This window comes from Pygoscelis adeliae, unplaced genomic scaffold, assembly GCF_000699105.1.
Source record: "Pygoscelis adeliae isolate BGI_AS28 unplaced genomic scaffold, ASM69910v1 Scaffold480, whole genome shotgun sequence".
In the NCBI taxonomy this organism is placed as follows: domain Eukaryota; kingdom Metazoa; phylum Chordata; class Aves; order Sphenisciformes; family Spheniscidae; genus Pygoscelis; species Pygoscelis adeliae.
In genome coordinates, this window is record NW_008823926.1 from 96,844 (window position 1) to 112,133 (window position 15,290).

Below are 15,290 nucleotides of genomic sequence, written 5' to 3' on the forward strand. Positions count from 1 at the left end.
AGACGTGTATCCTGAACGCCACTTTCAGTTCACTGTAGTCAGCACAGTTTAGGGAAGTCCCGTCTACAAAACCTGACCAGTTAGTAGCTGGTAAATGGGTGGCTTTGGGTCTTTTTGCAGATATGCATTTGTAATTTAAGGAATACATGAAAGAATACAGCGACTTCAAGTAGAAAATAAAATATTACGTTACCTTAAGAGCAGTGTTCACGTAGGATTGTTATAAAGGCACAGGTTAAAATGTGTCACACATCTCAGTTGGTTTTGCTTCCCTTTCTTGGGTATTGATCCATGCAGCAAAGTTAACTGGCTGATCAATAGCAACACTGATATTGGTGACCTGGACAGTCTTATGTCCCGTGTTCAGAAACAATGAATATCTGTGTAGGGATCTCTGTATCAGACATCGTAAATACTTCATAGGCTGTCTGTAGCTTTATGTTCGTACATTAGAAAGGCAACGGGTTACAGGCTGAGAGCGCTGGTGCGAGAAGGCAGAGACGGCTGACCGGTCAGCTCAGCCTGCCTTGGCATTTGGAATTTAATATTGAGCCGTTTTCGTGCAATGAGGAACACCATGGGAAGCGGCAGTTTAGTAGCTCCAAATTTATTTTGCATGGTAATCTGGGAGTATGTCGAAATCTGTCTTGTTATTTTCTTCTCATAAGGATTTTCTCTGCTCCACGTCTTCTGGGAGCGGGTTGCCTGGTTGTGGTTGGAGCGCTGGGCTGGAACTCGACGCTGAGCTTCGCCGCAGATTTCCTGTGCGATGCTGAGTGAGGCGCTTAATCTCTCTGCCTCTCTTCCCCTATTTGTGTTATGAAGTAGTAGCGTTTTTGTGAAGGTAAATTCATGGCTGTTCAGAGGCCCTTGGAAGTGGTGATGGCAAAGAGGCTTGGGGCATATAACTAGGGGACTTGAAGGAAAAAAATAAAATAATCTTGCTTTCATGGGGGGAAGTGGAGAGAGCAGCCTTTGCAGCCAGCCAGCTGGCATCTTTGGGCTGCCGGAGTGGGAATCCAAAGAGCAGCCTTTTCCTCTGGGCAGGCTATGGGTAGCGAGTCTCCTTTTTTGTTTCTCCCTGCAAGTCAAAGCTGTGCCAGCACCATTGTCCTGGTGGAAGTAAATTAAATCTCCAAAAGGAGTTTTTTTTAATATCCCCCTCAGGCAGGGAAAGTAGAAACAATAACTACTTTATTCCTAACTTGAAACTTTCTTTTCTCAAACTGAATGTCTTCATATAAAGAAATGCAATTTGGGATGTGGTTGTGCAGTTACTTAATGATTTCTTCTTTATTCCATACTATCCACCAGTCTGAGAACAGTTTTCTCATCCGTTTCCTTAAACGGCTTTATCACATTTCTAAAATTTTGTAGCATCGTACTTTCTCTTTGTGTTGCAAAATTAAGCATCAGTTCCGGAGTAATACAAGCAGTGTTTCCAATTTCTCAGCGAGGAAGTAGATTTTCCACGGCGATGTTATGTGTGTCAGGTAGCTGACCTCTTACTGACAACAACTCAGAAACTGCTAAAACTGCCACTATAAATAAAGATAAACGAGACCCCTCGGTTGTTTCTGTAGCTGGCTGGAGGTGTGCTTGGTGGGTCACAGAAGGAAGAAGTACTGTATGGAAATACTGTCCATGTGTGTTTTGGAGGTTTACCTGGATTGCTGCCCAACTTGAAGCAAGTCCGGTTGACACGCTTAACGCTGGATTAATCTGGTTAGATTACTTGCTGCTATTTATGGTTCCAGAGTTAACTACTCACTCGGCTGCCTTGTTGGTTTGGGCTGTGTTGGTTGAGGTAGCGTGATAGGGCAGAGTGGTTTGGAAAAGATGGCGTGTCGTGGTTTAACCCCAGCCAGCAACTCAGCCCCACACAGTGCTTGCTCACTCCCCCCCCCAGCGGGATGGGGGAGAGAATCGGGAGGGTAAAAGTGAGAAAACTCGTGGGTTGAGATAAAGACAGTTTAATAGGTAAAGCAAAAGCCGCGCACACAAGCAAAGCAAAACAAGGAATTCATTCACTGCTTCCCATCGGCAGGCAGGTGTTCAGCCATCTCCAGGCAAGCAGGGCTCCCTCACGCGTAACAGTTACTTGGGAAGACAAACGCCACCACTCCAAACGTGTCCCCCTTCCTTCTTCTCCCCCAGCTCTATATGCTGAGCATGACGTCCCATGGTATGGAATGTCCCTTTGGCCAGTTGGGGTCAGCTGTCCTGGCTGTGCCCCCTCCCAGCTTCTTGTGCACCTCCAGCCTGCTCAGTCGGTAGAGCGTGGGAAGCTGAAAAGTCCTTGACTAGTGTAAGCAGGACTTAGCAACAACTAAAACATCAGTGTGTTATCAACATTGTTCTCATCCTAAATCCAAAACACAGCACTGTACCAGCTACTAGGATGAAAATTAACTCTGTCCCAGCTGAAACCAGGACAATGTGGTTAAATCGGTCAGTGTTGTATACTTGTGAAGTTTAGGTACGTACACAGCAGAGCAACTCGTTTAAGACTTCAGTGAAGAGTATATTAAAAAAAAAAAAGGCCAGAAGAGACAGTTCCATCTGCCATCTTTTTCCCTAAATTAGGAATTGAATCTTTTTTGTTATGTTTTTCCATTATGATTCCTCTGGAAATGGACAAAATATTACTGTGTAAAGGACCAAATTCTGGAATTTCATTGCAAGCTTTTACCTGTATTACTGCTTTGATATTTTCATGAAAACTGAAGCTGATTTATTCTCCCAGAGTGAAACAAGCTTGCATTACCCTGTTACTGAAAATGGTTTGTTCTTTCCTACACCAGCAGTTTGGGGGGGAAGGAGTCAGTGAGATCTTCAGTCTCGAGATACTTGTCGACAACCACCGCGTCATTTCTCCTCTTGTGGACCTGTTGAGGTTTTAGGGTATGTCTGTGTCAAGGTCTTGCTTGCATATAGTCCTTGATGCTCTTGCCGACACGGGGGTGCCTCCTCTGTTGACGGCGAGGACAGCACTACAGTTGATCGACTTCCAGCGTTTTTACCTTGATATCATCTCACCTTCTTTAGCATGTGTATTGGAAAGCCTGAAGTTAAGCATGCAGGTAGTCGACATCGAGCACTCGTGTTACGGCTGGTAGTGAGGAAGCTGCACTGCTCTCAGATTGTGATGTTTCAGGTGCTTACAAATGAATTCCCACAGATATTGCTGCAGTAACTCAAGATGTTATCGCCTTGCTAGTCAGCTGACCCCCATTGCCAAAAATTTGTCACCTGCAGTGAGAAAACTGGCAGAAGAAAACCTGTGCTCATACTTCAGCTACTTCAGTGTGGATTCAGCTTCTCCATGTAAGTCTAGCTCAAGAATTTAAACTAAAATGCTGGACTTTGACAAGCTGAGGTATGTGCATGTGTTGCCTTCTGTGAGGAGGAGTTGACTTTGGGAGGGAAAAACAGAAAAGAGAGAGAGTGGTGATTTCTTAAACCAAGCAGCAAGCTTTGCTAGAGCTTGTTTATTAGTATATATCAATTTGTAAAAGATTTATTTAAGTACTAATGTAATATAAGAAGAAACCTGCAGATTATGTTTGCTAAAGAAGAGTCAGTAGGTCCATAACAGGTTAAGATGCTACATGTTTATAAACTTTATTTCACATCTCTTTGAAGGGGAATTCAGTAATTTCAGAGAGGGGATCCCTGGGGATATTTTTCCTCTGTTTTCCATCTCTGTCTTATCTGTGTGAAAGTTGTAAAATGCAATGGGAGGACAGAGTAAAAAGGTTGGAAGTTTTTCTTTCAAATATTCTCTTATGAACTGGCAACTACATTGGGGAATATTTGGGGGTATAGGAGCTGGATGACAAATTTGAAGATACTCTAGTTGAATTGGCAGAATAAGCATGCATGCTGTTTTAGAAAGAATCTCTCCACAGGGCTGTAATAGCTTGATGCCTTCCTCTTCAGTAAGTCATTTTTGTCAAGTTAAAGGCCAAAATTCAAACTGGCTTGTTGTCAAGGACACTAAGCACAGCAGGCAAAAATCCCCAAGGCTACCCGATTCACAGCGTAGATAGATAAAGCTGGCAGAGCATGGCTTACTCTTCCTCCCCTCCCCCATGAAAAATCCTCTTGCCCGGGTTTTTTTTTTCTTTGAGGATATGGACACTATTAGGCATACTAATACAATTTAACAGAAAGTATTTAAATGGAGGGTTTGTTCATCTGTTTGTGGGCAAAAGAATCCATTATTGTTTGGGAGTAATGCTAAAATAATGCACAATCCCCCCAGTGACTGCGTGGTGCTGCAGGCTGCTCCGCCGTTCCAGCTGTGCTCACCTCCGCCACAGCTGGAGGGAATTGTCATTGGCAGAGGACCGGCTCCAGCGTCTCGTCCTGGGGGGCACCGGCCCTTTACGTTGGCTGTTGTGTGATGAAGCAGTTCAAATGGGTTAAGCTCATAATCCTAAATCGTGCTGTTATGACTGTAAGAAATGATGGAAAATCCTGTAGAATTAGGTGTTTGTAATAGCTTTCTATTTTACACTTTGGTTCGCGATTCTCTCGTAAGAATATACAGCAGCCCATTTAGGAATAAAAGGTGATGTTAAACCACACTATTAACTTCGAGTGTTATTGACCACTAGAATACTCCAGGAATATTATGTGTCCCTGAATGTCCTCACTAATGTGCAGTTTTAGCCGTGGTTGGTTTTTTTGAATGGTAGATGTTTCCTTCCCAATTGATTATGAAGAAGCCCTGCTGAAGAAGATAAAATTTGTTTCTCTCTCTTTCATAGATAACCTGGTATTATCTTTCTCTTGCAGTAATTTTTGCTTTTACTGGTAACCCGTAGTAGGTAAAGAAATACCTTTGATAGGATGCAGTCTTTTTTTTCCTCAAGTTGATGAGGTCTTTCTCAATCCATTTTATTATTTGGAGTAAAATGGCATTTTTGTATGAGTGAATTAGGAGGAATAGCATTTTCTTTGACCTTTTCATATGTTTGCGTTTTTGTCTGCTGTAAAAATCTGCCTACTTCCTCTAATGGTCAGACTAAAATAAAATTCATACGTTCTTAGCAATTTAAAGTTTCCATCTCTTGTTTACTTCACAAAATGGCAAATTAAATTTGCATGTGTTAAAATCTGTTCTTCTAATTAATCTCCCTAGTTTTGAGGACACTGTATTAAAAGCTCTCCTTTGTATTTTTCTCCATAAAATAAAGGTTAAACACCCATTGAAGATAGCTGCCTTCTTACTTATTTTGAATTCAAGGCAACTGCTAACATCAGCCTGAACTCTCTTTTTTCATCATCTTGACTTTTCTTCCTCGCGCCCCGAATGTGGTCTGTATTACATCCCCAAAGTAAACCGGACATTACAGCAGAGAAGTCAGTCCCTGTGGTCAGTGTTTTTACATCTTCTAGTACGCAGGGTGTATGACCCGAAAAGGTTCTTGAAAAGGAAACAGCTTTTGAAATGTCTGTGCTGCATTTTACGGAAGAGCAAAAGAAAAAAAAAAAGTCCAGATTGCGTGTGAAAATTAACGGAGTATCTGGATTGTGCTGTTGCTTTAACATCTTTTTTTTTTGACTACGCAAGTGCAGAATTTAGAAAAGCGAGGAATTTCAATTTGATTCAGACTTGCAGTGATTGATATACTTCCAGGGGAAGCCTTGTTCTTTATCCTCGCAGCTGATGTGGTTTGGATTTTTTAACATGTGCAGACATTATTACAAGCATGTGGGAACTTCAGTTTAAACTTAGAATTAAAATCCAGAGGTGTCATAGTCTACAAGTGTAAGTCTCATAAGTGGATACCTCATTGTTGAACAAGGCTTCTTGGGTACTTTTGGCGATAATGGGGAGATAATCCATTAGATTTGGTAAAATTTGGGTGTGGAATTGAGTAGGTGAATGTAAGCTAAAGCTCTGATGTCAGCCTTTGAAAGAATAATTGGGTGAATTTTCTGGTTTCTTGAAATGATAGTTACTTCAGCGTTCTGTAGTAGTAGAAATTCCAAGCGGTATCTCTTGTATCTCTTTCTTAAATGTCTGCAGACAGGTAACCATCAAGCTAAGTACTACGATGGGCATGTTCATATTTCATGTGTCTGTAAACACCCTACTAAACAACAGAGCAGAGAGAACAGAAATGGCTTGGTGAAAAAAAAAGAAAAAAAGCCTGAAGTGTTGGGGCTTGTGGAATTTGCAGAGAACTTCTGCGTATCTCACTTTTCATCTCCCAGCTATTTCTTACGTGAAGAGATTTTATGCTGTGATCTGCTGATGCATTTAACCCGCTCCTGAAATTGTTTTTAACCAAAGTGAAAATACTTCTGTTGGCGTTCCCCTTTCGCAGATGAGTGCTGAAATACGGGTGAGGTAAGGTTAAAAGGCATAAGTGAAGTTAGAGAGCTAGTAGGTGCCAGCGAGTGGCACAACTGTTTGAAACACGGCGTGGTCCATCAGCCCGTGAATGTTCTGGAGTCAGAGAAGGGGTCCAAATTAAACTTGCTCTTTAATGACTTTGTTCAACTTGGTAGTTGTGTGATGTAACCAAGTTAAACTCGGGTTTAAATCTCTGCCCCTGCACCTTTTCCCAGAGATCTCATAAGTCACTAAATAAACTCATTAAATTTGCTACTGCAAAAGCACAGGCTGTAGGAAAAAATGTCTGGCTCTTTGTAAGACTGACTTCTGCATATGGTGCAATAATTACCTAAAATATAGCACGCTACATGTACACCTAATATGCCATAATAGGAGCACCTACATCTTTTATTCCTTCTTTCCAAGATTTTTAGGGAATTGAACGTTAATGGACTTTTTTGGCGACATACTAATTAGGTGTGTCTGTTGCAGCACGATATACCAGCACAGGTATGAGAGTCAGTCGGCCAGACTGACAGCAGCATGCAACCTCTAGATCTGCTTAGGGTAATGTAATCAGTTCCGATAATTGCGCTGTCGCCAGCTCTTCAGTAGTCGTGCTTTTACCTGATCTAGAGGGAGACGTAGGCAAACAAAAGAAACATGTAAATGGGCACATTTCCGTGTTGTGTTCTTTAGTTTAAAATTAAATACCTTCTCAGAGTTAGAAAGATCTGTCTGGTAACATGATAAATAATACTTCAGTATATCTAACAGCTTGGCTTGGACTTGCAGTCACAAGTGATTTTTTTTCTTTTTTTTTCCAATCGTGGAAGTAATTTCACTTGTCTACAAATAATGTTTTGATAAACTTCAATAGAAATTAGCAAACCAGCCATCAAATGGGATTTATAAAAAGTTGCTTGGGAAAATGTGTTGTAAGTAGTCTGCAATTCAAGGCATTTCCTTCGCAGGATGCTTATCAAGTCTGCATGTGCCACTTCCAAATTGAACTAGAGCATAGATGAGAACTAATTTTGATAGAAGGGGGGGGAGAAAAGAAAGCCCAGTTGGAAACTAGTACCAGATTTTTTTTATCATTGCCTTAGGATGTAAATCCTACAAGTGTGCGGAGAGAAAACATGCAGAAGGAATCAGATTAATCTGTGATGTTTGAGATGATGCTGGTAGTGTAAACGTGATTGAAATAGTCACTGTAGGAGCATTGAGTAAATATACTAGAAGCCTTTGGATAAGCTGACTTCTCTTTGATACTCTGTACACCAAGTAAAGACAAAATGTCCTGCTTCACCAGGGTGGCTGTATCGGGTGGAGCAGCTGCCAGTTTTGAGGACGGTCGTGCTTCCAGATGCCGATATAGAGCTCTGGTTTTTATGATAGCAGCAACCAAAGACTCGTGCAGGAGGTCCCGGTTGTGGCTGCCAGCCTCTTCTGGGGTGGTGGAATTAAGATGTTGAAAGACCAAGGGGAAAAGGATCCAGCAGGTATTTTTGTGGGGGTTTCTTCTAGATTGGAAAGCTGATATTAGTCCATTTTCTAGGCTTTTGTTGGTTTCACAGATCAGCAGTGAAACCTGGCACACGGAAGCTGTCTACAGATTTTGGGAGATGGTGCTGCCTTAGTTCACCGTCAGGCTGATGGATAAATTTATGGGACAAGCTTAATCTTTTTTCCAGACTAAAAAACCACCAGTCTGAAAACGGGATCACACCTGTCATTCTCCTCTAAATAATTTTTGGCTTTTCATCTGACTTCAGTCAAATTTGATAAGGGCAGAGATGTTATGCATACTGGGTCTCCAAGACTCGTGGAGATGAGTAGCTTGGTAGAATGAATCCCCCTTCGAGGCCTCAGCCAGCCGGTGCTGCCGGAGGGGGTGAGGAGGGGTGCCTGGTCCCGCTCTGCCATGCAGACAGGAGGTGTCAAAGGAGCAACCTGGGAGAGTGGGAGAGGAGCTCTGAGGTAGGAAGGGGAGAAAAATATGTGCATTAAGTCCACCACACACCTGCGGGTAAAACAAGCTTCATGAATTAAACTCCTAATTGCACAACTGGACTGAGTGTGTTTTGGTTGTTGGGGTTTTTTTTCTCCCAGAACTTAACAACATTTTCTGAGGCAAACATCCAGATGACTTTATCAAGCACCTGTAATAACACTCCCTATACGTTTGTTTTGACTTAGGGGGGTTGTTTTGCTTTTTAACCCAGATGAAATTGTGCATTAATTCCTTACACAAAAATTCATCTGCATCCTGTGAGCATGTCGCTTGCAGCATCAGCCAATGCATCAACCTCCTACTGGCATTTTTTAATTAAAAGAACAGCACTATCGCTTCAAATTAGTGCCACGTAGCTTATTCTAGTAAGGAGTGAAATGGTGTTTAAAGGTTTTTCTCTTATGAAAATTGTTTATTAAATTTTGCTCTCTTTTGGTTCTATCTAGTAGTTTGTCATTCAGTGCTTGGACAATATCAGATTCCTAGGTGTGCGAGTCCCATTAGTGATATGAATGCAAATAAAAGGCTGGCTTTTAATATCTCAAGTATTTGATAAATAGGAATCACCTTCTTAAAAACAAACAAACATCGTATTACTTTATGGTTCCCACAAAGCACGCATTAGCCTTTTTTCAAGTGCATTCCCTGTGTTGAGAAGGTAGTGAAGAAATAGATATTTCTGGGAGCTTCTGTGTCATGAACTGTGGAGAGATGTTTTTTGTAATCCTGTTCAGTGAAATTGTTAGGCCTCTGTTATATGAAATTACTGTGAGAGCAAGTAATATATCCAGTGAGAGCTAGCCCTAGTGAGAATTTTCCTCATACAGCATTTCATTTTATCTGGAATTTTAGCACTGTTAACCATCCGTGCAAAATGTAATGTATTGAATCTATTTAATCAATTTAAAATGGAAAGCAGACGTCCTAGGCTTTGACTGAACCAGCTGTCCTCATGTATTGGGTTTTTTTAGATCTTAAATTTTGGACTTTGGATGTGTTAATATAGTAGTTTGATAAAGAATTTTTTGTTTAGGAGAACTTTCTTCTTATTTTTTGGTGCAGGAACCTGCAGCCAAGTGGTGTCACTTGCATAAAATCCTGTGTCTGAATATGAAACACGTATGTTAAGGTCTAATAGGAAGAACCATGGTATCTTTTTATTCAAGCTCCAGTTTATTTATATAATACCTTTGATCGAGGTATCTCGAAGCAGTAGTGGCATTATAATTTATTGATGTAATGGACACTGACATTTTGTACAAGGAAAATAGCAAACAGTTGCTGTTGCAGGCAAAGTGATGAATGTATAATGTCGAGAAAATTGTAACCAAACATCCTGCTCAGAATAATGCGCTAAAACATTTTCATCAAGATCCCAGCCTTTGTGACTGTGGATTCACTTGGGATTAGAAAGGGGCTTTCCTTTATTGAGTAGCTTGCAAATTGTTCTTAAAAAAAAAAAAAATTGCCCCGGGGGGGAGGTCCACATATGTTGCTGTTAAGCCACTGTTGAGAAACTGACTTTGCAATGAAAGCGTTTATTTTTTTAATTTAAAAAAAATCTTCGCTAGAATGCTACATGCATGCTGTATGTTATCTGTTTTCATTCTAAACTCTATTTTTATTTTGTTCTCTGAAGCCAGCCTGTAACTAAAACATTCCTAGCATCTTTTGGCTGGAGATTTAGTCAAGGACGTTTTTCATCCTGCTTTCAAGAAGATGGTTCCAGCCTTTCTTGAAGCTGCTCCAAAGGAAATTTCTTTCCATAGCGGGTACAGCGACAGTGGGGGAAGTCACTGCTTATGGTCCAAAGGCTTAGTGATGTCTCTTGCCGTTGTCATGTCCTACCATGCTTAATCTGGAAACAAGTGGAAATATTTAACATAGCTAGATGGTACAAGATAAGGGTTGTATCCGTGATGTTAGTTCTGCTTGAGCTCACTCAACTCAGGAGTTGGTTGTTAGCAGAATAACATGGATAAATGTTTTATGGGCACGAAGGAAAGGGACTGTGTCCATGTCCATGGGCGATAGACCTCACTCTTCACCTCCTGACTAAATTGAAGGGTATGTGCTGTCACCGATTGGTTTTTCTCACTCAACCATAGATTGGCTGTAACCAGTCTGTTTGTTTTGTTGTTCATCCCTGGTGACTGTCAGTAGTGCTGGGCTGAATAAACAGAGACTATTGATCAAATTTGAAGTCATTAACTTGGCAGTTTAAATAGATGCTGTCCTATATAATTAGAACAAGGGAGTAACACATAGGCTGATACGGCTTTATTTTGAATAAAAGCCTTCTTTTCATGAAATCTTGTTTGGTGCTATTCAGCTCTCAGTTTTGTGCCTCCCATAGGTCACACAAGAATTAGACGTTTTGTTTAAAATACCTAACGTGAAGAGGATGGCTTTGCTTGTGTAAAAGAGCGATTACACTGATATAACATGGATCTGCTGAACTTTGATACTAATTCGAAATGGTGTTTGGAAGAAGGGGTTGCTAACGTGAGCTTATTGGTTAACCACATCCAGCTAGAGCATGTTTTGGGGAGGAATACCGCTCCGTATTGCCTTCCGTCTCCAAGCGAGCAGCGTTGCTTCCAGCTCTGAAGTGGTAGCAGTTTTTGATTGTCCATCTCGCTGCTGCTCAGCTGAGAGAAACACATGCCTCTAAGATCTGGATGTTTATACTCAAACACAACGGGTGATTAATTATTTCTGAAGGAAGACGTTTCCTTTTAACGGCTACTGTTGTGCGATGTGCCTGTCAGCCTTCTAAATCATTTTAACATTTTAGATGGAGCACGGCCGTAAGACACACGGAGTATTTCGCTGTATGTGTTCTGGACTCCTTGAAGGTCCGTTACAGACGGCTGGCAGTGTAGTGTGAACACACCGGCAAGGAGCAGCGATAATCTATTAATATATGTGCAGCATGCGCCTGCAGACAGCCCGGTGCTCCTGAGTCACACTGCTGCGAGTCCCTAGAGAGCGTGCAAATTCAGCAGTAGGATGCACACGTATTGACCCACATTTCCTCGGGCAGAGCAGCAGTCACGTGCATCTCATTGCTTGGAAATCAGATGAGAACTGATGTAACTTGGTTCATCCAGCATTTGCATGACCCGAGTCAAAGTGCTTTGAGGGATTTACCACTGGTGTGACTAATACATCATTAGGTAGACTGTAGAGAGTGTGTGTATGTGCTTCTTGTAGACAAGACTTACCCTATAACCACGGCAGCTACAAAGAAGTCTTATGCATCATTTTCTTATTGTAGTTTTAAATAGGACTGGTTATTAAATCAGATTTATTTTTTTCTCTACATAAAAGCTTTCATACTAATTCCTAGGAAAGTTTGTTACATAGGGATGTTTTTCTGCAACAGATGGACAAATGTCCTATAGAAGAAAGTAGTGATTCTGTACTGGAGTTAATAGAAAGAACGAAAGTAGGTGAATAAATGATAAAAATTTGGCTTCCAAAAGCTATTAATATATCTGTAATTGCAGTCTTTTTTGGAACAAGCCTTGTTTCTGTCCTGTTCTCCTTTCCCCTCTGCCACAGCTTCCTTATTCCTGCACACACACGCACCCCCCCCTCCTTCCCCATTAACGGGTGCCACCGCTGTCACCTCCCTCTCCCCACGCACCCCCTGCGAGTTCTGCAGTGCTGGCCCAGGGCCCAGGCTAATAAGCCGAGACGAGCTTATTGACTAGCAGGTACCCAGTGCCGCTGCTCACCTTTTAGCATCGGTGCCCTTCCAAATACAGTCGTGTGTTTCGTGCTTCTTGTGTTTTTTCATTTGTAAACAAGGAGGGTTTAAGCTGAGAGCTCTGAACAAATGAAAAAAAAAAAACCTGTTTATAGAAAGTGGAGAGCAATTTGTAACATCTTGGGCAGACATTGAAAGGGATTATAACAGGCTGAATAATCACGAAACAAACTACTGGAGATTTTAGAGTTGAAAATTCCCAGGAATAAAAAAAAAAAATTCTAAAACAACTGAGGTACTTTATTCAAAATTGGAAGTGATGCCAAGAATTTAATTTGGGCGAACGCAGTTTTTCTTTCTTCTTCCTGAATTTAAACTTTGCACCTTTATTTTAGCTTCTGTATTGGAAATTACTAAAGTAATTTCCCCCTTTTTGTAGCTAAGCACTTAATCAGTCTGAATTACTTTTTAAATTTTATCTGGACAGTCAAGGTGTCATTTGTCCAGTTTTTTGCATGTGCCTCTTGAATTGTCTGGAACCTGATGGATGTAATTTGAATATGAAATGGTAATGAAGACAGAAGTAGATGTGTGGTCGTATTTTGCCCAATGTCAGTGCGCGGAGTTGCTGTAACAGGCTCGTGGTTAGTGTTCCTGCAGAACAGCGGCCTGACGGTGGCTGCTGCAAGGGTGATCCTCCTCCGTACTGGTCGTGGGGTGGCTGTGCCTGTACCAACCACCAAGCTCTGCTCAGCCCGGCTGAATGTACTTGGAAAAAAACACTGGATAGTGTTTTATTTGGAACCCTGCTGCGTTCTCGACATACGGTGTCAGTTGTGTGAGATGAATAAAACTGCTCACCTCCTTTTTAGTACAGATTTGCTACAGCAAGGTATCCAGGTGGTGTTTTTTTGCAGTAATGCCTTTACTTGACTGAGTATTTTAAAACAAATGCAGTCTTCCCATTTCAGTAATCTATGCTGTCTGTGCTGTATTGACAGCAGCTGAAACCCAGCAAAAGAATGGAGGTTAAAACTGTTCACTAAACATTACATGTACAAGAGCTGGTAACAAGGTAATCAATCGTCAAGAAGAGAAGTCAATAGAATGTTTTAATTCCATCTAGCGTGGGCAAATCCTACAGTCTTCCCCACAAGACACTAAAAGCATTTATACCTCAGTACTAAGATCCAAGTTAGGATCGAAACGTCATTTATTATGGGCTATTAGGCTATGCCACTTCTTTCCAGCACCAGCTCAATGTTGATGATCCATATGTTTGTTATCCTCAGGTTGATAACGACAGCCCAGGGAGCTATGGGAAGAAAGAAGTACTTCTGAATGAATTCCAGCTGGTTCAATTTTTGGCTGTCCATTCGCTAAGTAGCCTGGAACAAAATGAACTCATTGCTCTAGGCTTTTGTACACTGTTAACTCTTCACTGAATATTGACTTTCACCACCCTGATTTTTAAATCGGAGCTCGCTCTCAGTCTGTTCAGAAAGTACTACTCCATCTCATCTGTTTGTTATCATGCTTACCGCAAAACGAACAACAGATTTGTGACTAAGGAAGGCAAAAGCTGTAAGAGGATGAAAAAGTTTCTTTGGCAGTGAGGCCCATGGCTTTGAAAAGCTTTATATGACACGACTTGAGGCTTTTTATGTTTCTATGCAAACATGCCAAGAAGCACTCAGCATACCTCCGTTAAAATACGAGCGTGGAAAACAACTAGATGCGCTAGAAATTAGGGAAAGTTTGTAAGTCATTAGTTAACCCGAGGTATGTGGTTTTAAAGCGATGCTATAGTACCGATGCCTTGCTTGAAAGAAAGAATGCTTTGCAAAAAAATTTGGGGTGTTGACTGTGCCTCTTGAAAAGTCATCCAGTACCTGTTGGAATTTGTTCCGGTAGCAGTTACTGAAGTTGTTAGTAGTGCTAAAAGAGGTGCTTGGTAAGTGTTATTCTTTGCAGTAGATTCCTAGCAACTGCTTGTTACAAGATTGTCTAGTTATTAAAGAAGTGCAAAATGAGTCAGAGTTTTAGTAAAACAGCTTGATCCCAGTGCATTGTTTCTCCTGAGGTTTGTTCTTTTTAAATACCTAATATTCTATAGGCTAAATTTCTTTTTCTGTGGAATTTCTGTATTGGAGATTCTTTCCTCGAATGTTTCAGAATGAACAAAGAAAGGTGGATTCTTGAATATTGTGACCATGGTGGTCATTAGTGTTATATATATTTAACTGCAACTTCTAAAAATTACTCTGACAAAACTTGTTGTTTCTGATTTTCAAGGTTTTTACAGTTGTTTGTTTTTTGTTTTTTTAATTTTGCTGGCAGTTAATTTCAACCTCAGCAGCGTCCTAGGTCACCTAAGCAATTCTCTTGCCAGCTTCCTGTTCTCGGTTCACAGTGCAGCTTTAGTTTAACACTGAGTTGAGCAGTCCTACTTTGGCCAGAGCCAAACCTGTATATTTAGTTTTAAGGCAATGTTCCATGTGACTTGTTTAACTAAAACTCTTCTACTGATACATTTAAGCCCTCATGGGATGAACTAATAGTTTACATAGTTCACAACTTACACATAACTTAACGCCATTCATTTTTTAAATAACAATGTTCTTGCTTTTAAGCAATCTACTTAGCACTTGATGAAAACCAGACATTAATTTTGTACTGTTTATTAAAATACCCCCATTGGAAAATTTTGTTCCTATAAAGTTGATTTTGTACCTTATTTAATTGCAGTAAGATATCAAAGAAGCTAAATACTGGTTCTGTCTGGAAAAACAAATCTCAGCTCTTAAATTGAGATTGAGAATGTGTTAAATTGCATTCGTTTTTCTCCTTTACAATAGTGGTTAACATTCGAATTGCTTTGTTGAAATACTGACACTACCTGTATGTGAAGGGCTGTAAATACCAGCCACTCTTTGGAGATACAAAACATATGTTTTAGTTTAAACTGACAATATGCTTCATTTTAGCTTGGAAGTTTTAGACCTTTTACTGTTTGACAGAAATTCAGTGTTTCTATTGAAATGTTGCTTGGCTGTATCTAGCCAAACTTTGCCAAGATTTTCAGTACTAAGGTTTCTGCTTTTCACAGATTTTACATGTTTTGCAGCGGAAGGTCAGACTTTTTTTCTGCTTTCTGCAAAACAGGCAGATATTTTGAGGCAAGACAATATGTATATGAAGAGAGC